This window comes from Cryptomeria japonica, chromosome 5 (genome assembly GCF_030272615.1).
Source record: "Cryptomeria japonica chromosome 5, Sugi_1.0, whole genome shotgun sequence".
Classification (NCBI taxonomy): Eukaryota; Viridiplantae; Streptophyta; class Pinopsida; order Cupressales; family Cupressaceae; genus Cryptomeria; species Cryptomeria japonica.
This window is the reverse complement of record NC_081409.1, coordinates 180,110,247-180,135,277: the sequence shown is the minus strand read 5'-3', so window position 1 is coordinate 180,135,277 and position 25,031 is coordinate 180,110,247.

Genomic DNA, 25,031 nt, shown 5'->3' with positions numbered 1-25,031 from the left:
TAGCTATGTTTTGCTAGTTTCACTCATCTTCCTGGGTGTGTGCAAGTGATGTCTAGTTTCAGGTGTTAAGCATCCCATATAAGAGTTTTTTTTCTCTAGTTTCGAGCATGCAACAACCTATGTAAGACATAAAATGAAAATAAAAAATTGTGTCTAGTATCGATAACATCTCATGTAAGAGTTTTTTTGTTCTATTTTTGAGAATGTGTAACCTCGTGTAAGAAAAATATATACCTGGTTTTGAGGACATCTTGTGTAAGAGTTTTTTTGCTATGGTTTGGAGAATGTGCACACCATATAAGACATATATAAATGTTGTGTCTGGTTTCAGGCATGAAACATCTCATGTAAGATTTTGTTTTGTCTAGTTTCGAGAAAGAACATCCCATTTAAGACATGCAAAAATATAGTACAATATAGTGCAAAGATGGCAATATGTATGCCCCCTTAAGATGTCAACATATCCCTATGTTGATGTTTTAAGGAAGCTAGAAATAAGGATACACACGTTCAACACCAACGAGATATCCTTTAGGCAACAAAGTTCATAAATCTGAGCTAAAGAGGCAATACTCTTACAAGCATGGATAAGATAGTTGATAAATATATATCTTGCAATAAGTGTAAAAGCATCCCTACAGGAGAAGAGATATTCTCTCAAAAAACATCTACCTCCAATAGGATTTTCTTGAACAAACATAACATCTTCCATCAAAAGAAGGGAAGGAGAACAACAATACCTATCCTCCACCTATTTCTAGGTGAAAGGGATTATTGGTGAAGGATGGCACACTTTTAACCCAATGTGAGAGGTAAGTTTATAATAGATGTACATTGATTGTTGGTAGTTGACACTCAATTGGTTGGTTTCACTATGATGTCATTGATGGAAACATGGTATTGTGTTTCAGCTTCATGTTTTGGTTCTGTTGTGTACCGATAGGCACTTCACAGACACTACACCGACACCGACAGGACAAAAGAATTTCTTTGGTTACTAGCAATGCAGGCCGACATGGTTTAAAAAAGGTTATCAGTATTGTAGTTCAACATCTCTTGGATCCGGCAACAACAATTAGTTTTAATATTTATGCATTTATGTTATCTGACCAACATGTAATTTGATATTGTATATATCTTTGTAAGCCGATATAAGGCATGATAAATTGTATAGGGTATATAGGTCAGTTGGATTAGATCACTTTCTGAGAGATGTGAGATAGAAGATTATGGATATGCGAATGTAATATGATGTGAAATATATTAGAGAGATTATGTATGTGAAGATATTTATGTAAGGGTTATTCCGATAAAGGGTTTAGAGTTTGAGACCAGAACAGACAAAGCTTAAACTGGAACTATATTCTAGCATAGAAGATGCTATCTTAGTACTTCACACTTCTTCGGATTGTAGTCAGGATTTTTATGTAGTCAGTGACGATCCTTTTATGATTGAGTGGTGTGCTCTAGGCTGTAAGCCTTCTTGCAAGTGCGAGCCCCTCATATTTGTAATATCTCTTCAAATGGCGAGTGGATTGATATTGTGGGTCACAAATCCCACCATGGTTTTTTCTCTTTTAGGTTATCCACGTATAGTTCTATGTGTTATGATTCTCATTTATGTGATTGGCTTATTGGTTGCTTTACTTCTTTCAATTCTGTATGTACCAGTATACTGGTTGGTGTATGCATGTTTTAATAAGGCTAAAATAGATCATTTCGGTCTAACACTGATTCACCCCCCCTATTGGCATTCTACATCCTTATGAGAATAGTTGATGTTGTCATTGATGGCAACCATCTGGCAACCAATTGGAAAGTCACCGGTAATTGGTTTCTACATGTCCAACATCACAAACTTCATACACCAGTCAGACACTGATTCACCTCCCCCTCTTAGTATATTTGGGACTGTCATTGAATCTAACAATTGGTATTAGAGATTGATCCTCTATTTTAAAAAGCCTAATAGCTTGAGGAAGATTCTGAAACCGGTACAGATGGAGAACTTAACAAAATAGTTGGAAGAAGCTCCTGAAGATTTTGATGCAGAAAAATTGAAGAATATCAAACTTGAAGATGATTTGAGGATTGCACAGGAATTCATTAAAGGACTTCAGGAGAACTTTGTTATAGCACAAAATAAAATAAAAGAACTTCATGAGAAGATGCAGAATGATGATGATGAAAGAGAGACTCTTAGAGACATTGCAAATAAGTTGAGACAAGTAAACAGTAATATGAAGAATGAAATGCAAGATATGACTATGAGGTTATGTAAGGATATTGAAGATAGGAAAAAGAATGAAGAAGACTTGACTAGGAGACTTAATGATGCTAGAAATGAAAATCTAACACTTGGTCATGAAAATGATATGCTAAAGATAGATCTGATTCACATGAAACATGATAAAGCTAAGCTTGTGAGACAAGATGGAATTCTAGAAAATGAGTTGGCTACTGCAAATAAACACAAAGACAAATTCAAGAAAAGTTTAGAAGAACTTGATGACATCCTTAAAAGATAGAAACCTGATGGAGATACTAATGGACTTGGATTTGAACATGGAGAAATTTCTGGTACTGCAAACAATCAAGATCAGAACAAACTAGTAAGACAACCTAATGCTTATAAATTTAATGGGAAATGTTTTAATTGCAACAAGTATGGTCATAGAGAAAATCAGCATAGATTTAGAAATAATCAGAACACAAACTCACCCACCAGTCAATGTTCCAAATGCAAGAAAGTTGGTCATAATTCAAAAAATTACAGAATGAATATGAAATGCTATGTTTGTGAAAGATTTGGGCATTTATCTAATCAATGCAGATCACAAACTGGTCAAGGATATGGAAAGGCTATTGAGAGGAATAATGTAACTTGTTATGAATGTAACAAGATTGGACATATTGCTAAATTCTATAGAAGCAAGAATGCATCGGCAAACAACAAAGGATCTAGTTTGAAGGGAAAAGAAAAGGTAGATGAAGTAAAACAAGAATTTTCAAAACAATGGATTAAGAAGAGTGATCAGAGAACTGATGAAACTATCTTTGCACTGGTAGAACATAGTAATCCTCCATCAATAGGAGATTCTTCATCTAACTAAGGAATAATCATTAGGGGGTATTGCATCAAGTTGAAGATCATGAATTCTACCCTCGATTGATGGTGAGAAGATACATTTCTTCTTTATCGGCTGATGAGTTAAGTTTTCACTTAACTGGTGAGCATTTAATGCAGTTTTAAGAACCTTTTTTAGCTATAAAGAACTGGAAAACCCTCATTTCAAACTCATCGAGCATTTAAATGATCAAAGAGCACGAAATTAAGCAAGGCATTTTAAGGCGAAGCTGCGAAGTGATTTTTAAGCATTCATAATTTCGATTTAGAGGTATTTATCTTTGAAATGGCTTCCTCATCTTCTGTTCCAAAGTTTATTTCAAACCCTACCATTGTGGAAAATGTTAAATGCCCTAGACCCGTATTCAAGACAATCCCCAAGATTGCAAAACAAGATGATTTTGTAGGAGATTTTTCAAAAATTCCTAAGGGTGTAGCATTTGCAGAAGACCCTAGAATTTACATACATTGCAACATAGAAAACCTAGGGACTGAGGAGTTGAAGAAAATGTTTAATGAGGTCATTTCTAATGAAAATGGAGTAATCAAACCCGAATATAAGGTTGTGGAAAATTTAGGATTTGTAGAGATTCTAAACATTCCCGAATTTCGTAAGGAAGTTATTAGACTTGTATAGAGCAGAGTCCATGGAGAATTCATGTGGTTAGAGTCAGTTTGCAAGATAACTAGGGAAGAAATTAAGGTAGCTATTGGTTTACCTTCAACCAGTAGTAGACCTAATAAAACCAAGAAGATACCTAATAGAGGAGTTATGGATTTAACCAGAGCAACATTTGATCATAGGTAACTTAGAGTGAATGATGTTAAGGACATAAATTTAAAATATGTGAGTATGGTACTAGGTTACAAAGATACTCATGCAAATAGACTAAATTTTGTTTCTAGCCCATGTATTCATAGTGCATATGAGATGGTAAAAAATAATTCTAAGATTGATGTGTGTGAATGGCTTAAGGATGAATTAATTGACAACCTAAAAAAAGATTAAGGGAGACAAGAAAGGTACTTTCCGTTTTGGAAACCTACTAGTATTCCTAATGTTGTACTTTACCAAGGAGATACCCAGCATAGGTCACAAGGATTCTGGTTATGACATCTCGGAAGGAAAATAGATACAAGATGCTTTCACCAATATGGGCACTAACAGTGTTAAGAACATTACAGAATATTTCAAAACATTCCAATCTAAGATGAGAGCAAGAGAGAGACTACCATAAAGCATAGCTGATAAATATGACAAGGACATTGTTGGTATCATGGATGTGTTGCACTAGTTTTGTCATTGATGTTAACACTTATCCTTCTGGAGATCTTTGGTTATGTTGAACCGACACATTATATTCACCGGCAAGTTCAGTGACTTATGCACAGTCACCGATATTTGGTTCACCGGCAAGTTATATTGGTCACCAACACTGACAATGACTTGTTATCATTTGGAGATCACTTGGTAATGTCGAAGACATGGTTTGGAAACTTGGTTTTGATGATTTAGTTATTGGTCTAATCGGCCTGACATATTCATTATTACTGGCAAATTGGTGTAGGTTATGGACAGGCATGCATTATCTATTCGAGATCAGCACAACACGTTATGGAGATGATTTAATCAATTGATTATTGTTGTAATTACATTGAGCCGACATGATTCATCACATCTTAACTTATTTGTAATTGATTTTATTGTAATATTCTTAGTAAGCCAACCTACACATTTGGTCTTAGGTTTTGGTATATATGTAAGATCTCATTTGTAAGATTATGCAGTATGGAATATAGTATGGCATGGTAAGGATGTGATATTCAATATATGTGAATATAAGCATAGCTACTCATGCAGACATCATTTGAAGATTCAATGAAGGTTTGAAGGAGATAATCAAAGCTTAACCGATACCGAATCCAACATTGAAGATGCTACATTGAGCAGTACATTATCATTGGATTTAATCATCCAATTGTTGTCAGTGAGACTCCCATCTTGTGTTTGAGCAGTGAGCTCTAGGCAGCTAGCCTTTCTGCATGTGCAAACCCCATTTGTACACACATACTATCTGCAGTAGTATCATTTGATTGTGGGTAAGGTTTGTTGGCATATGAACACTCCAATGAGACATTGTATGTGATTGAAGGTTTTGTCATTGATGGCAACCTTATAGTCCTATGGCACTGGCAAGGCATTACACTGACAAGTTAGTGCACTAGCATCAACAATCAGACACTACATTAGCACTCAGGACACCGACACTGGCACAGAGAAAGGAAGTATACCAACACAGAGGCCGACATGATTTTTTTATATTATATTTTGTTTAAACTTTGTAAGTTGACTTGGCACATTGTAAAAATGACTCTTATATATAAAAGATATCATTGTAGACATTTTGTAAGAAAGGAAGAAATGAATAATGTTATGTAAGTAATATATGTGAAGTATTAAGGAACACCTATTATGTGAAATATAGGCTAAAGGGTTTATGTAAGAAGCAGAGCAACAACTAGTACTGAATCAAGCATTATAGATGCTATTGTAAACTAGTACAAGACACTGGATTTATATAATCCACATTGTAAGTCAGTGAGACTTCCCATTTGAGCAGTGAGCTATAGGCAGTTGGCCTTCCTACATGTGCAAGCCCCTATTGTAAGTATTATTCTCTTATTGGCCAGTAAGTGGATATTGTGGGTCACAAATCCCACCGAGGTTTTTCCCACACCGGTTTTCCTCGTTAAATCCTTGTGTCATGGTGTGTTTTTCATGTGGATGTTTTTAATTCTATTTATTGCATTATTTCTTGCATACCGGTACACTGTTACAATATATTCTGCTTGTTTTAAGATAAGAAATTATGTACATCAGTCAGATACTAATTCACCTCCCCCTCTTAGTATCTGTGGGAATCCTAACAATTGGTATCAGATCTTGGTTCTCTATTTTCAGAAGCCTAACAGCTTGAGGAAGATCTTGACATCGGTAAAGATGGAAAATCTAACGAAGCAACTTGAAGGAGCTCTTTTACACTATGATGCAGAGAAATTGAAAAATATCAAACTAGAAGATGATTTAAGGGCAGCTCAGGATATCATTCAAGTACTTCAAGAGAATCTTACTGTTGCAAGAAATAAGAGAAGAGAACTTTTTGAAAAGATGCAAAATGAGAATGATGAAAAGGAATCACTTAATGATCAGATAAGCAAACTGAAACTAGAAAACATGACAACAAAGAATGAGATGCAGGATATGACTACGAGATTTTGTAAAGAGATTGAAGATAGGAAGAAAAATGAAGAAGAATTGACCAGAAGACTAAGTGATGCAGCAAATGAGAACACAAGACTTAGCTATGAAAATGACATGTTGAAGACAGATTTGATGTACACTTAGAATGACTCAAATGAACTGATGAGACAAAAAGAGGTCTTAGAAAGAGAACTAGAAACTACAAATCAACATAAAGAAAAATTCAAGAAAAGCTCAGAGGAACTTGGCACCTTGCTCAAAAATCAAAAACCTAAAGGTGACACTTCTGGAGTTGGCTTTGAAGTTGGTGAAAGCTCCAATACTACAAATACTCAGGATCACAGCAAACCGGTAAGACAACCTAATGCTTATAAATTCAATGGAAAATCCTTTAACTGTAATAAGTATGGTCATAGAGAAAATGAATGTAGATCTAGAAATTATCAGAATATCAACACACCCATCGGTCAATGTTCAAAATGCAACAAAGTTGGTCACAACTCTAAAAATTGTAGAATGAATGTGAGATGTTATGTTTGTGGAAGATTTGGAAATTTATCCAATCAATGTAGAACACAAACCGGCATAGGTTATGGGAAAGCTATTCAGAAGAATAATGTAACTTGTTATGCATGTAACAAGATTGGGCATATTGCAAAATTCTGTAGAACTAAAGGATTACTGGTAGACAACAAAAGTTCTATCTTGAATGGTGAAGAAAAAGTTGAAGAGGTTAAGCAAGAATTCTAAAAACAATAGATTAGAAAAGCTGATCTAAACATTGGGAATACTCCTCCACTGGTAGAACCAGTCAATGCTTCACCAATAGGACAAAGTGATGCTTCACTGGCAAGAATTTCTTCATCTAATTGAAGAAAGTTTCCTTGAGGGTTTGGTAATCAAATGACACATGTTCTATTATTCCCTCGGTTAGAGATAAGAAGTTGGAAATTACTTATTACCGGCAGACAATGTTAAGTGAATACTTAACCGGCATGCATTTAATATGGTAGATGGCGAAAAGACACTATAAATTTGAAGTTTTGGCTCCATTTCATTTCACTGAGATTTCAAACTTACGAAGAGCACGAAGATTCCAAGCTAAGACATTCTGAGCTAAGAGGCAAGAACACTCCAAGCAATCATCCATCCTAAAGGCAGTAAAAGATAGTTTATCATGGCATCCACCTCTGCAATTGAATATATAGCAAACCCTACTATTGTCGAAGTCATAAAAAGACCTAGGCTTGTATTTCAATTAGTTCCCGAGGTAGCAAAGAAAGATGATACCTTAGGTGATTTTTCTCAAATTCCTAAGGGAGTTGTCTATGCTGAAGACAATTTACATTCACTATAACATTGAGGAACTAGGAGATGAAGAGATTAAAACCATGTTTAAAACTATGATATGTGATGAAATCAGCAATGTAAAAGATGAACATAAGATCATTGAAACCCTAGGATTTACAGAGATCCTTAGCATTCCTGAATTTCCCAAGGATGTGATTAGGATAGTCTTAAGCAGGGTACATGGTGAATTTTTCTAGCTAGATGCAATTCACAAAATCACTAAGGAAGTTGTGAAAGCTATCACAGGGTTACCGACCACCGGTAAAAGGCCAAACAAAACTAAGAAGGTTTCCAATGACCTAGTTACTCAGTTAACTGGTGCCACATCCGATAAAAGGTCCTTAAGAGTAAATGATGTAAAAAACATTAATGTGAGATTTATCAGCATGATATTAGGGTATAAAGCTACTCATGCAAATAGACTTAATACAGTTTCAAGTTTATGCATTAAGAGTGCTTATGATATGGTCACAGATAATGCAAAGATTGGTGTATGTGAGTGGTTAAAGGACGAACTAATTGACAACTTAGGCAATATTAAGAAGGACAAGAAAGGAACTTTCAGGTTTGGAAATCTTCTAGTATGTTTGATGCTACATATAACCAAACAGGCTCCCAGTATAGGCTACAAAGAACTTGGATATGATATACCGGTAGGCAAACAGTTAACAAAATGATTCAATAATATGGGAGAAGACAAGGAAAACAATATCCATGATTTTTTTCAAGCACTAAAGGTCAAAATGAAAAAAAGAATCCGACTATCACAAAAGATTGTTGACAAATATAAGGATGAAATATGGTTTCTAATCAAGAAGGATGAGATCTGGATGGAAGCAATCATCCCTAGGACAGTTTGGGTAACAGAAATGGGTTATGAAATAAATGATCATATAATTGAAACATATGCTAAAGCACTTCTTGAAGCCCCTAAAGAACCTAAGGAAGAAGTATTTGGTAGTGCAGAAACTATAGAAAGCCAAATACAATCCAAGAAAAGAGTGAAAAAGGTTGAGGCAGTTGTAAGAAAAGGTTCCAGACAGGGAAAGGCCATTAAAGAAGATGTGTTAAAGCAAACCGGTATAACAGAGGATGAGTTAGCAGCTCCACAACCTGAAACTCACCTATCACCGGTAGGTACTTTTTTAGAGAGTGACATGCCTGCAACTTTCAAAAGAGTTGTAAGGAAAAGAGATCCCTCACCGGCAACCACACCCTCGCCTAGGAGGACAAAACAAAAACAACAAGCAGTGAGATCTCCGGTAAGAAAGGCTACACCAAAGAAGAAGAAACTGACACCCAAAAAGAAGAGGAGGACAAACAAGGACTTGGCCCCTCTTGATATACTATTGAATGAAATTACAGAGGAAGGCAAATTGAAGAATATAGAGAAAATATATGACACTCTGACAACTGATGAAAAAGAACAAGTAGAAAACAATGTTATATTACATATGGATATGTATAAGAAATTTTTTATGGAAGTAGTAAATGAAATTCAAGATGAACTATTTAAGAGACTGGAAGCAAGAAGATAAGCAGTAATAGAACTGGACAAGAAAATAAAGATAGAGAAGCTACATTTTGTATATCCGATGAATTCACCCAAAGAAATTGATGACTTAATTGCTCAAGCCAACCGGTCAGTATTGTCTACTGCACACCAGCACATTGTTTTAATGGTTGGAAGAGTTAATGAGGTGACTGGGGAGATAGAAAATGAATGGGATATATTCCTAGTTGAAAAAGAAAAATAGGAAGAATACAGGAACCCCAAACCTATAAAGGTATATCAGAAAGAAAGAGACAAGGGTAAAGGTAAATTTGGTGGACCACCTAGTATCAAGGTTAAAGATAACTTACCCCCACCTCCTTTGATTACTCCACCGGTAAAAACAACAACTACAGAAGATCAACCAATAGTTGAAAGTATGGATGTAGAAGATGGTAATCCTAATCTTGAAGTCTTATATACTGTGGATGTTGATACTCAAAAGATCAACATTGAGGTAGACAAAGATACAACTGATAAGACTGACATGGCTAGTGAGCCTCTGGTAGCAGAGCAAACTGATAACACAGAGGAGAAACTGACAAATGACAAAGAGAAAAAGGTAGAGACTTAGACTCAAACTGAGACAATGCAACAAATAGAGAAACAAATAGAGCGAAAGGCTCTGGAACAAGAACAGGTTCATAAGGAAATAGTGCCACCAACAACTGGAGAAGTAGAAAAACCATTGCTTAAGGAAATGCAAACACAAACAGACCTACCAGAGGTCAATAAAAGTTTGGTTACTTCCACTGGTGGTACTCAGAATGTTGGTTCATCATCAGGATACAAATCAATTAATGTGACTGAAGTACTCTTGGATTCAATTAAAAACATAACAGATTGCAGCTCACAAGCTTATAAGCTTATAGGGTAATTGATAACACCATACCAATTTTGAAGGTAATTGCTCCTAACTGTAATATAAACAATAAATATTCTTTAGGACAACTTGATACCTTGTGTAAATATATCACAGAAAACATTGAGAAAATAAAGGAAGAGACATTGAAGGACAAAGAAGAAATTGAAAAATAAAGATTCTTTGATGAGAAAATAAAGAAGTGTACTAGAGATTTTGACGCACTTCTACCAGAACTGTGTAATTTATTAAAAGAGTACAAAACTTTGTACAAAGACACCTGTAAGACAAACTTTTTTACTATAGATATTGATCAGAAGATGAGCAAGGTACAGGATGAAATCAACAAACTTGTAGATAATTTTGTTAACTCACCTGATACATTATCAATTTTTGAATAGAAGATAACAAATTTTGAGGAAGAATTACTTAAATTTGAAAGAGAAAAGGAGAGAATAGTGAATAAAGAAAAGCATCTGAGATTAAAACTAAGTCCAAGATTGGACTATCTAGCATCATTGTAGAAGGAAATATCTGAGGCACTGATATAGGGACAGAAAACACTGGCAGAGCATTTGCAGCACCTCACCGGTACAGCTAAAAGAATAGAGATAGCAATAAGAGATAGTAAAAAGTTTATGGAGAGTATAAACTTGATTTTGGCGGATCTATTTCAAATTGTAACTATCCAGTTACAAGGTTGAAACTACAAACTCTACTGACATCTTGACAACCTTTTTCATTGATGCCAAAGGGGGAGTAGTGGAATGAGAAAATTCAACTTCACGGGAATCATATGCTCATGGGGAGCACACACATTTTTGGTGACATTTTTGGACTTCACATTTTTGGATACACTTTTGAAATTTCTCATGAGTGTTGCCATCAATACCAAAGGGGGAGATTGTTGGCATATGCACACTCCAATGAGACATTGTATGTGATTGAAGGTTTTGTCATTGATGGCAACCTTACAATCCTATGGCACCAGCAAGGCATTACATCGGCAAGTTAGTGCATCGGCATCAATGATCAGACTCTACTCTGACACTCAAGACACCAGCATTGGCACAGAGAAAGGAAGTATACCGGCACAGAGGCCGACGAAATTTTGTTATATTATATTTTGTTTAAACTTTGTAAGCTGACTTGGCATGTTGTAAAAATGACTCTTATATATAAAAGAGATCATTGTAGACATTTTGTAAGAAAGGAAGAAATGAATAAAGTTATGTAAGTAATATATGCGAAATATTAAGGAAGACCTATTATGTGAAATATAGGGTAAAGGGTTTATGTAAGTACAGCAGCAACCGGTACTGAATCAGGCATTATAGATGCTATTGTAAAGCAGTAAAAGATACTAGATTTGTATAATCCACATTGTAAGTCAGTGAGACTTCCCATTTGAGCAGTGAGCTCTAGGCAGTTGGCCTTCCTGCATGTGCAGGCCCCTATTGTAAGTAATATTCTCTTATTGGCCAGTAAGTGGATATTGTGGGTCACAAATCCCACCGAGGTTTTTCCCACACCGGGTTTCCTCATTAAATCCTTGTGTCATGGTGTGTTTTTCATGTGGATGTTTTTAATTCTATTTATTGCATTATTTCTTGCATACCGGTACATTGTTACAATATATTTTGCATGTTTTAAGATAATAAATTATGTACATCGGTCAGATACTGATTCACCCCCCCCCTCTTAGTATATGTGGGAATCCTAACAAGGTTTCCCACTGTGGTTTTTCTCCTTATAGGGTTTCCATGTGCAAATATTTGTGTTATGTGTTCTGGATGTTGTTTCTCTTTATGTTTCATGCATTAAACTTTACCAGTATTGATATTAACTGTTATTTTATTTACCGCTATTAAGTTTGGTTTATCGATATTAAGTATCAAGTTTGATTAAGTTATAATTGGGTTGAAATTATTAGACAACTGATTCACCCTCCGTCTCAGTTGCCTCTAGGTCCTAACAATTGGTATCAAAGCCAAGTCCTCTTTTTGCAGAAGTTTAACAACTTGAGGAGATTCTATGGCAACTAACTATTTCAGGAAGGACAGTTCGAAACTTGATGGAACTAACTATAGTATATGGAAGATCAAAATGGAGACACATCTAAATTGCATTGGAAAAGACATTTGGGATGTCACATAGAATGGCTATGTTGGTCCTACACAGAGTCAACCTAATCCACCTACTTTGGCTAAAGATCAAGAGAATGATTGCAAAGCAAGAGAAGCACTTTTGAGCACCTTATCAAATCAACAAATCATGGGATTATCAGACCAATTTACTGCTAAAGCTATATGGGATAAATTGGAGACATTAAATGAAGGAGATTCCACTGTCAAAATTCCAAAATTGGAATGTTACCGGGTCAGGAATGAAAATTTGAAAATGGAAGAAGATAAAAGAATTTTTGCTTTTATGGAAAGGGTTAATGAAATTGTTTTGGGAATACAATGTTGTGGAGGTTCCTTAAGTGAAGATGAAATTATTTCTAAATTTTTAAGAGCATTTCCATTGGCATACAAAATGAAAGTAACTACTATTAATGAGTTGATGACTATGCCTAATACATCAATATCTAGAGATACCTTGGTTGGAAAACTTACATCATTTGATCTTGAAGAGTTTGGTCTTGTTGCTACAATTAAGATAGATTTATCCATCAAAGCATCATCATCTAATAAATCTGATTGGAAAGAACTTTATGCAAGAGAACTTGAAGATATCAGGAGAGAAAATGAAGAACTTGAAGAGCTTGAAGTACTATTTACAAGGAAAATGCCTAAAGGTCCTATTGGAAGTAAGTATGAAGGTAAAGCACCTTTTAAATGTTTTAACTACAATAAAATTGGTCATGTGGCATCTAGGTGTCCTGATAGACATGCAAGATTGAGAGAAGAAGCTAAAAGAACATATAAGCCTAACCTTGAATATCAGAGATACAAATTTAAGAAGAATAGAGACAAATCATGTTACTATGTTGATGAAGGAGTTACTGATGATTCTGATAAAGAACCACAAGAAAATGGATGGGATTTTGTTGCAATAACAAAAGATAAACCGACACCTACTATTCCACCGGTTGAGCAGGCCCTAGCAGCTAAAATTGAAGAAAAAGATGAATCAATTATAGATTTCCGATGTTCACATCATATGACTGGTGATAAAAGTAAATTTTTATCTTTTCATGAATACAATGGAGGTTTAGTAAGATCTGGAGATGGAGATGACAAAGCTTGTTTTATCAATGGAAAAGACACTATATCTTTTGACAGTAAGCACAATACTGATAATGTTTATTATGTTGAGGGTCTGAAGCATAATCTTTTGAGTGTTGGTCAATTAGTTGAAAAAGTATTTTAGTTAGAATTCAAGAATGGTAAATGCAAAATCATGAACATAATTGGTTTGGAAATTGCAATAGGTAATCAGACTAGAGGTAACATCTTTCACTTGAATAACATTGAAAAGACATGCTTGATTACACACATTGATGAAAGTTTGTTATGGCATAAAAGACTCTGTCATGTGAATTTTGACTATATTGTAAAGATTAGTTCATCTAAAGTAGTAAGGGATTTACCTAAGATTGTAAAACCTCATAATCCGGTATGTAAGGAATATCAATTGGGAAAGAAAGTTAGAACAACCTTTAAAAGTATTTTTGAGAAAACCAATGATGTTCTTGATTTAATTCATACTAACTTATGTGGTCGAGAAAGAACAAGAAGTCTACAAGGAGATAGATACTTTATGCTAATCACTGATGACTATTCTAGAATGTGTTGGGTTACTTTTGTCAGGGAGAAATTAGAAGCTTTTGGGAAATTCAAATTGTTCAAGGCACTTGTAGAGAATTAAACTGGTAAGATAGTCAAATGTTTAATATCAGATCTGTGAGATTTTGCCAAGATCAAGAGCTCAATGAAATGTACAAAATAGAGACACAATATAGGACAAGAATAAACTGTATTCTCATCAATAGAAAATGATCAATAATCAAATTACATACAATGTAGATGAGCCTACTTATATAGGCAAGGCTAGGGATATGTGAGCACACAAACATGACATGTGGCTCAATAAGAAACAAGGGTAGGTAGGAGAAATAATATAATAGTCCACATGAGGTGGATCACCCACTGAATGTGGAGTGTAACAACAAGATCAACACCATAAAAGGTGGAATTTCTCCTACACACACTATCCCAATGTGGCACAAACACCCAAGCGTCTCATACCCAAACTACTATGAAATGCATTTCCTAAGTAAACTTAAGTAAGGTGTAATAATATCCAAGATGAATAATTATTTACACCAACAAGATCAAGGAGGTGAATTTACATCTAAGGAGTTCAATACATTTTGTGAAGTGAATGTAATTAAAAGACAACTATTAACACCCTGGACACCTCAAAAAAATGGAGTTGTGGAAAGGAAGAATAGAACTATCTTGGATGCAACTAGAAGTATGATATCAGAAGCAAATCTACCTCATGTGTATTGGAGAGAAGAAGGGAATACAACGGTTTACACTTTCAACAGAGTTCACATCAAAGGTGAAACTGGTAAGACAACCTATGAACTATGGTTTGGTAATATTCCTACTCTTAAGTACTTCAAAATATTTGGAAGCAAATGTTACATTAGAAGAGATGAGTATATTGGTAAATTTGATCCTAGAAGTGATGATGAAATATTTCTTGGTTATTCATCTAAGAGAAAAGCATATAGATGTTTTAATAAAAGATTGCAGAAAGTTATTGAGAGTGCAAATGTGAAGATAGATGAACACTTTAGAGGAAATTCAAGATCTATGAATTCTGAATCAACAGTTGAGATAATCACAAATGAACCTATACAGAGTGCACCGGTATAAACTGTTGATCCAGTCACACCGGCATCATCAGAGAATTCCATAGTGACTAAAGAACAGCAACAAGTGAACACACCCAGGTATGTAAGATTGAATCATTCTGAAAGTCAGATAATTGGGAATAAGTATCAAGGAGTTATGACAAGAGGGAGGCTGGCAAATGAAGAGGTATGTTTAATTTCTCAAATTGAACTAGCATCTGTTATTGAGGCATGTGAAGATAAACATTGGATTAAAGCTATGGAAGATGAATTGGAACAAATTGAAAAGAACAATACATGGGCATTCGTTCCCTGACCTAAAAATAGAAATATAATTGGAACTAAATGGGTATTCAGAAATAAACTTAATGAAGATGGTAAGGTAATCAGAAACAAAGCAAGATTAGTGTGTAAGGGATATTCACAAAAAGAGGGAATTGACTACAATGAAACCTTTGCACTGGTAGCTAGAATTGAGGTAGTCAGATTATTGCTTGTATTTGCAGCACACAAGAACTATAAAGTATATCAAATGGATGTCAAATGTGCATTTCTTAATCGTGATCTTGAAGAGGAATTTTACATTGAACAACCTAATGGATTTTGTTTGACAAATGACAAAGATATGGTTTGCAGATTAAGGAAATCTTTGTATGGATTGAAGCAAGCTCCTAGAGCTTGGTATGCTAGATTGGACAAATATCTTTTGAAGCTTGGTTACACTAAAGGTAATCCTAACAACAACTTATATCTCAAAGTGACTAATGAAGATATTTTGGTTATTGAAGTTTTTGTTGATGACATCATTTTTGGAGGAGAAGATGGATTGTGTAAAGACTTTTCTAATAAGATGCAGGAAGAATTTGAAATGTCTATGATTGGGGAGATAAAATTCTTTTTAGGATTGCAGATTTCATAGACTGATAAAGGTATATTCTTATGTCACTCAAAGTACTTGAAGGAATTACTAAAGAAATTTAGTATGGAAAACTCTAAAATAGTAAATACTCCTATGACTACAACTAATAAACTATCATTGAAAGATAATTCAGCTCATGTTAATCCAACAAGATATAAATCTATGATTGGAGGTTTACTATATTTGACACAAACAAGACCTAATATAATGAATGCAATGTGTATTGTTTCAAGATTTCAAAGTAATCCTAGAGAAAATCATGAATAGACAGTGAAAAGGATTTTCTGGTATTTATAAGGCACAACAAATCTTGGTTTATGGTATCCTAAAGATGAAAATTTTGACTTATGTGCATACATTGATGCTAATTGGGCAGGAGATGTAGATGACAGAAAGAGAACCATCAGCGGGGCATTCTTTCTTGGTAGTAGATTGATTTCATGGTTGAGAAAGAAATAGAGTTGTACATCATTATCAACAGTAGAATCAGAATATGTTGCAGCAGCAACTAATTGTACTCAGGTATTATGGATCAAGAAAATGTTGAAGGACATAAAGGTAAAATGCAAAGAAACTATAATCATTTACTGTGATAATATGGCAGCAATTGATATATCTAAGAATCTGTATTTCACTCTAATACTAAACATGTTTCTATCAAATTCAATTTTCTCAAAGAGAATGTTGAAGCAAAAGAACTAAGATTGGTTTATGTGAATACTAAAGAGCAGATTGCAGATATCTTTACTAAGCCTTTGCCTAAGGAAACTTTTGAATATCTCAGAGAGCAGCTTGGGGTTATACCCTCACTGGTAGAGACTTAGAAAGATGATGCTTGGCATCAAACCGACAAAATTTATAGAGATGTCCTTTTCCAGCTTTGATGGAGGAGAGCTACTTCTTAGGGGGAGTAGTTGGTATTTGTAATTAGTTCTAGGAATTGGTCGTATCTGGTACTTGTATTGCTTTGGCATTTGATGTCAAAGGGGGAGAGATATCTATGGAAAAACACATTATCCTTTGGGGAGAGATTATTCATTGGAGGAGAGATTTTTACTCTTTGCATTTGTATTTTTATTTCTGGTATTGATCTATTCTTGGAGATTGTTGGTTTTTGGTTTTTGGTTTTTGGCATTTTTACTTTGGCACTTAGATGGTTTTTCCATCTTGTGTTTCCATCAATGCCAAAGGGGGAGATTGTTGGTATTATGGATGTGTTGCACTGGTTTTTTCATTGATGTCAATACTTATCAACACTTATCCTTCTGGAGATCTTTGGTTATGTTGAACCGGCACATTATGTTCACCGACAAGTTTAGTGACTTATGCACAATCACTGGTATTGAGGATGGCTTGTTATCATCTGGAGATCACTTGGTTATGTTGAATGCATGGTTTGGACACTTGGTTTTGATGATTTAGTTATTGGTCTAATCGTCCTGACAACTTCGTTGTACCAGCAAATTGGTCTAGGTTATGAACCGGCATGCGTTATCTATTTCAGATCAGCATGACATGTTATGGAGATGATTTAATCAATTGGTTATTGTTGTAATTACATTGAGCCGACATGATGCATCACATCTTGACTTATTTGTAATTGATTTTATTGTAATATTCTTAGTAAGATGACCTACACATTTGGTCTTAGGTCTTGGTATATATGTAAGATCTCATTTATGAGATTATGCAGTATGGAATATTGTATGGTATGGTAGGGTTGTGATATTCGGTATATGCGAATATAAGCAGAGCTACTCACGCAGACATCATTTGAAGATTCAAGGAAGGCTTGAAGGGGATAATCATAGCTTAACTAGTACTGAATCTAGCATTGAAGATGCTATGTTGAGCAGTACATTATCATTGGATTTAATCATCCAATTGTAGTCAGTGAGACTCCCATCTTGTGTTTGAGCAATGAGCTCTAGGCATCTGGCCTTTCTGCATGTGTAGACCCTATTTGTACACACATACTATCTATAGTAGTATCATTTGATTGTGGGTAAGGTTTCCCACTATTGTTTTTCCCCTTACAGGGTTTCCACGTACATATCTCTTTGTTATCTGTTGTGGATGTTGTTTCTCTTTATGTTTCATGCATTAAACTTTACCTGTATTGATATTAACTGTAAATTTGTTTACCAACATTAAGTTTGGTTTACCGATATTAAGTATAAAGTTTGATTAAGTTATAATTGGGTTGAAATTATTAGACAACTGATTCCCTCCACCTCCTCTCAGTTACCTTTGGGTCCCAACAGAAATCTACTTTGTTATTAAGAGAGATGAAACTTGGATGGAAGCAGCAAGTCCTAGAACTATTTGGGTTACGGAGATGGGTTATGAGGTAGATCTACATGTTCTGGAAACATATGCTAAAGCTCTACTTGATGCACCAAGGGAACCGTCTGAGAAATTCTTTGGAAATGCAGAAACTATTGAAAGTAATGTATCTATGCAGAAAAGGACTAAATGAAGAGAAAAATTTATCAGAGATGCCTCCAAGAAGGTAAAGGAAATCAAAGAAAATGTCATGAACATCAGTGGTATATCAGCGAGTGAGCTTGAAGGACTACAACCTGAAGCACATTTTTCATTGGTTGTAACATCCTCCAATACTGACAGTGGTAAGGTTGTTGAGTTTAAAAGAGTAGAAACGAAGAGAAAACCATAACACTAAGGAAGATACAACAGGAAGTTAGGGTACTGAAGAAGAAGCTTACTCCTAAGAAAAAATAGACATCAGTTACCCCTACATTAGATGATTTACTGAATGAGATAACAGAGGAAGGAAATTTGTCTAATGTAAGCAAATGGTATAATACTTCAAATGATACTGACACAAACACCATTGAGGAAAGCATTGTCTTACACTTAAATATTTACAAGAAAGTTTTGATAGAAGTGATTGATGAGATACCAAATGATCTATACATGAGATTAGAAGCAAAAAGGCTATAAGTGATGGAATTGGATAAGAAATTGAAAGTTGAAGCACTCTTGGTTGTTCACCTGATAAAATCCAAGGAAGAAATAGATGAACTTGTTTCTGAAGCTAACCAGTCTGAATTTGTTAGTGGACACCAGCAAGTAATCCTGATGGCTGGAAGGGTAAAAGAGATTGCAGATGAGACTGTAAATGATGGGATATATTATTTGTAGAGAAGGAAAAGCAAGAGGAAAAGAGAAGACCTAAAAAGACATTCAAAGTATATTAGAAAGACAAGGACAAGGGTAAAGGCAAAGTTGGTGGTATTCCAAACATAAAGGTTACAAATAATCTTCCATCGCCTCCTTTGGATACACCACCGATACACACAGAAGATCCACTAGTTACTGATACTGAAGGTATAACACATGATAATACTAACCCTGAGTCTGAGATACTCTTTACCATGAATGTGGATACTTAGGAGGTAAACATTGTTGTAGATAAGGAAATTTCAAAGGTTAAGATAGATAATGTTGATAATAGTAAGATTTCAAAGACACTGGCACTGACAGGCACTTCACCGGCATTCAGATTACATTGGCAACAAAGCATACCGACACTCCAACCGACTTGGGATAAATTTTTGTTTAGATGAATTTTTTTGTAATATAATTATCTTTTGTAAGATGACATGGTATATTGTAAAAGACTCATATATGTATGAGATATTATAAGTCTTTTTGATAGGAATTGTAATAGGAATGGATAGGCGGATTTTGTATAAGGTGATATAGTTGACAGTGAAGGTTTTGGTTATTGACTGAGCTTAAACTGGTACTAAACCTAACATGAGAGATGATGTTTTGAGTAGTACATTGTATTGGATTTGATAATCCACTTTTGTAGTCAGTGTGACTCTTTATTGTGCAATGAGATGTAGGTTGTTGGCCTCCCTGCATGTGCAGGCCCCTCATTGTAAGTAGTATTTATTCATTGGACAATGAGTAAATATTGTGGGTCACATATCCCACCGATGTTTTTCCCACACCGAGTTTCCTCATTAAATATCTTGTGTTATGGTGTGTTTATATGCTATCTCTATTATTTATGTTTATTGTATTAATTCTTATTTACCGGTACACTTTTTTGGGATGCAAAGTTTTAAATAAGTTTAATTATTCTGCTAACTAGTTAGACACTAATTCACGCCCCCTCTCAGTGTTATTGGATTCCAACAATTGGTATCAGAGCCTTGTGCCTCAAAGGAAGTTTAACAACTTGAGGAAGATCCTAAATCTGGAATCCATGGATATGGCTTTGGAGAAGCAACTTGAGATGGCACTTGAAGATTATGATGCTGAAAGGTTGAAGAACTTAAAGCTACAAGATGAATTGAATCCTGCTAAAGAATTCATCCTTGTCCTATAAGAGAGACTATCATCTACTCAAGCTAGGAGGATGAAACTTTTGCAAAGTAAAGATGATGAAGAGAAAGATGCACTTAAGGAGAAATGCTAGAAATTGAATTAGGAGAACATGGATATGAAAAATGAAATGCAAGTTATAACTATTAGGATGTCTAAGGAGATTGAGGACCGAAAGAAAAAGGAAGAATATCTTGTTGTATCCTTGAAGAAAAAAATTTAAGAATGTGGTAGGTTGGTTCATGAGAATGATATGTTGAGAACTGATTAGGTGTAATCCCAGAGTAATGAGCGAGATCTTGAGAGAAAAATGATAATTCTGACAGAAGATTTAACTATTGCAAGTGAGTATAAAGAAAAATTCAAGATTAGCTCAGTACAACTAGATGACTTATTGAAGAGACAAAGGTAGATTGGAGGTTCTAGTGGACTTGGATTTGAGCAAGGATAGAGTTCCGGTACTGCTAATGAAGATCAAAACCATAAGGCACTAGTAAGGAAATTTAATGCTTATAAATTTAATGGTAGATGTTTTGTTTGAAATAGATTTGGTCACATGGCTAGACAAAGTAGAAACAGAACAAATCAGAACCCTGATTCTACTCCTGGTAAATGTTCTAAATGCAATAAGTATGTTCATAAAATAAAAGATTGCAGAATGAATGTTAAATGCTATGCATGTGGAAAATCTAGACATATGGCTAATCAGTGCAGGTAAAGCAATTTCACCAGTTTTAGCAAAGCAATTCAAAAGAACAATGTTACATGTTATACATGTAATAAGGTTGGACATATTGCTAAATTTTGTAGAACCAAAAATCCACCGGTTGGTAATGGAGGATCAAATGAGAAAGGGAAAGAGAAGGTTAGTGAAATCTAGCAAGATCATACTCAGAGATGGGTTAGGAAGACTAAAGAACAATCATCAGATGGAAATGTCTCGGTTACTTATCTAGTAGAGGAGGTTGCTCCTGCACCGACAGGTAGCTCTTCTGGTAACTGAGGCAGATGCCTTGGGGGTACAAAAAATTCATGAAGATGTTGCATATTGTTAGGAACCGGAAGGACAACTAAGAGGGGGGGTGAATCAGTTGTTAACTAGTTGTATATAAGTTATAACCCACATGCAAATTATTCTAGCTTAAACTTAGTGCCGATAAAACAAACTTAAATGCTGGTAAAATGGATTAAATGTTATATGATGGACTTGAAAAGCACTGAGAGGGGGGGGTGAATCAGTGACACCAAAAATAAATTTACTTTAAACACTAACCGGTAGATGAACTTAACAAAGCTTTTAAACACAATGCATGCAATCCAAAATGATATAATAGTATCCACAAAAAGTAAAGCATCCACCATAACACAAGTGTTTGTACGTGGAAAACCCAAATAGGTAAAAACCATGGTGAGATGGAACTCACAAGTTAAATATCTACAATAATACATATCTAACCGGTTAAGGTCTACAAAGTTCTCTGCTAGGAACGAATCTTGTTAGAGATCCCAAAGCTTGATTAGAAGCTTATAACCTGTTAAAGGTAGTAGAACAAGATGTAGAATAGGAGGTCATTAAATATTTATGTATTAATGATTGGTCACCATCTAAGATTAAATTTTTTACTCCAAAGTATTTGTATGATTCTTTGGATAATAAATGGCGCATTGCCATTGAAAGAGAACAAGAGATCAGGGAGAAAAATTTTGCACAGTACTTGTCTGATGTTTCAAATTCTGAGTTGTTTGAAATTATGGATAAGCACAAAGACATTTTCTTTATGAGAAGAAGGTGACTCAGGCTACTAGAAGGAAAAACCTCTGAAGTAGAAAAAGATACACTCATACAGGTTAAAGTTGCTATCAAAATGCACCAAGTATCTGAAGCCACTAGGCAGGCTAATCAAGCACCTAACCTATCCTCAGACAAACTGGATGAGTTAGTTGACATTCAAGGAGAATGAGTGATAGAACAAAATGACCCTATTGATGTTGATGCATTAGATAATGAGGATGTCACTCTTGACAAAGAAAAAGCTGAGAAAGAGAAACAGGACAAAGAGAAAGTGGAGAAAGAACAAGAAGAAAAAGAAAGGCAAGAAGAAGAGAAGAGGAAAGAAGAAGATAAGAGAAAACAAGAAGAAGATAAGGAAACAAGAAGAAGATATGAGGAAATAAGAAGAAGATAAAAGAAAAGATGCAGATAAGAGAAAAGAGGAAGATAAGAGAAAAGAAGAAGATAAGAGAAAAGAGGAAGAAAAGAGAAAAGAAGAAGAAAAGAGAAAGGAGGAAGAGAAGAAAAAGAAGGAAGAGGATGAGAAGAAGAAAGAAGTGGAGAAGAAACAAGAAGAGGAGAAAAAGAAAGAGTTATAAAATAAGAAAGAAGAAGAACAGAAAAGAGTGGAAGAAGAGAAATAAGCAGAGAACAAAAAAACAAGCGGAGATCAAGGCCAAAGAAGGAGGGAAAACTCCTAAGGCAACCGGTGATCAAACCAAGCAGGTTGACTCCACCAATTCCATTGATCTAACTTTTACATGTTTGACTCAATCAGCAGATGAGTCTGAGCTGCTACGAAGCATTAAACTTGCACAGGAGAGACTGGAAGAATTATAGAAGAAGAAGGAATAGGATGTCATAAAATTTGTTGTTGACACCCTTACCAGTCTATTTCCTAGTACTAATCTCCCCAGTACTGACTCCTCTCTATCCAAGCTCAAAATTCTTTGTACCGTAGTGGAGGACCAAGTACAATGCTTGGAGGATGTTGCTCAAGTAACTGCAAGTAAGAACCATGAAAAGGCACTTAATATTTCCTTAGTCAAGCAAATGAATGAACTCAGGACACAACTACTAAAGCAGAAGGATGATATCAGTGTTTCTATGGGTGAGGCTAAATTACTTCTGAGTAAAATCTGTCAACCCCATCTGTTTTGTGAAGATGTGCTCAAACAGAAAGCTCAACTCCAATCGGAGTTACAAGAATACATCAGCAACTTCAAGATGCCCTATGATTTATTCACTGTCTATGGACAAATTTTTCATCATTTTCAGCATCAGACTGCCAAGATGGACTCAGAAATCAGCAACCAGACTCAAGATCTGCAGGAGCTTCAACTGCTCCTATTGCCTAAACTGCAGGTTCTTTAGAGATTTTTTCTCAACTTGGAAGCCATCACGGTAACTAAAGAGATGAGTACCATAGATGCAATGGGAGAAATGGCATTCCAAATGAAGACTGAAAGTGAGATTACTACCTCGCTACTTGAGTCATGGACATTGGACATGAAGATTTTTGTGCAGAACTTTAAATCTATTTTTGAGAAATTTCATTCCTTATTGTCATGAACATCTACTCTATTTTATTTTATAAAAAGGATAGTTTGCATTACTTTATCATTGTTGGCAAAGGGAGAGTAGTGTACATTAAAATTTTGGTGAATATTTATGCACTAACTTTTAATTTTTGCAAAGGGGGTAGTGCATATGCTTGGGGGGAGTAATTTTGATTATGGCATTTTTTTTGTAAAGCACTTAGATGCCAAATGTTTCCTAAGTGTTTCCATCAATGCCAAAGGGGGAGATTGTTGGCATTGTGATGATGTTTTGATTGTCATTGATGAACACACACTTACTTGATGTATGAGTTATGCTCAACCGGTAGCTATTCCAACCAATATTGTATGTCATTGAGTATGTAGTCTTTAGACTATCGGTATTTTGTAGAAGATGTTTACCAGTCACAGATTGACTGAAGAACCCAAGAGGTACAAGGATTTCAAGCAGAGCGAAGGACTCGAGTGGTAGTCTACTTTTGATCGGAACACTATGATCTTGCAGTCTTCATTTTTGACAACTAGTAATCGGTATGTATTAACTGATACATATTTGTGATGGGTTACCAACCGATATTATTGTAATGTGTGATGAGTTATCATCCATCGACACTTTGGCGGTGTTTTTGTGTCATGTTACCAAAAGTGTCTGGATGCACTATACCTAGGAACTTGTAGTCTAATCTTATTGGACCAACATGAAATCGGATTCCTTTATAAGGACATCATGTCTAGGGTTTTCATGGTGTGAATCTACGATCATTAAAGAGAAGGTTAGGTCTATGTGAAGATATAGAGTGTGCAGATATAGAAGACTAAAGTAATGTTGAAATGCATTAACAATGAGTTGTCAAGGATCTAATTAAGCATATTGTTCTATTATCTAGATCATTCACATGTTGATTACTAATATCTTTGACAAGTCTGAAGCCCTTAATTGGGTAGGCCCAACAAATCCTTTGTAAATCCTCTAACAAGGTGGTTCACAACTATGGATCTGAAATCCTTTAACAAGGTCATCTTTAATAGGATTTATCTCCTAATAAAGATCTAGATTCCTAACAGGATCTGTTCTAGTGAAGAACATTGTATGTCCTTAACTGGTCTGACCTTAATCGGTCTAGTTACTATTCTCCAGATAGTTACTTGTGAGTTTCTTCTCACCGTGGTTTTTCCCATTTGGGTTTCCACGTCAAATATCTTGTGTTATGGTGATTGTGCTTTTGTGGGTGAATGCTTTATTTTCTATTTGGTTTGCACTTATCTTAACTAGCTTATTAGTGAATCTGCTGCATTGGTATCTGCTAAACTGTTTAAAAGATTGTTTACAGTATTTTTTGGTCGCTGGGATTTGTGACCCACAATATTCGCTTATTGGCCAATAAGGGAATATTACTCTT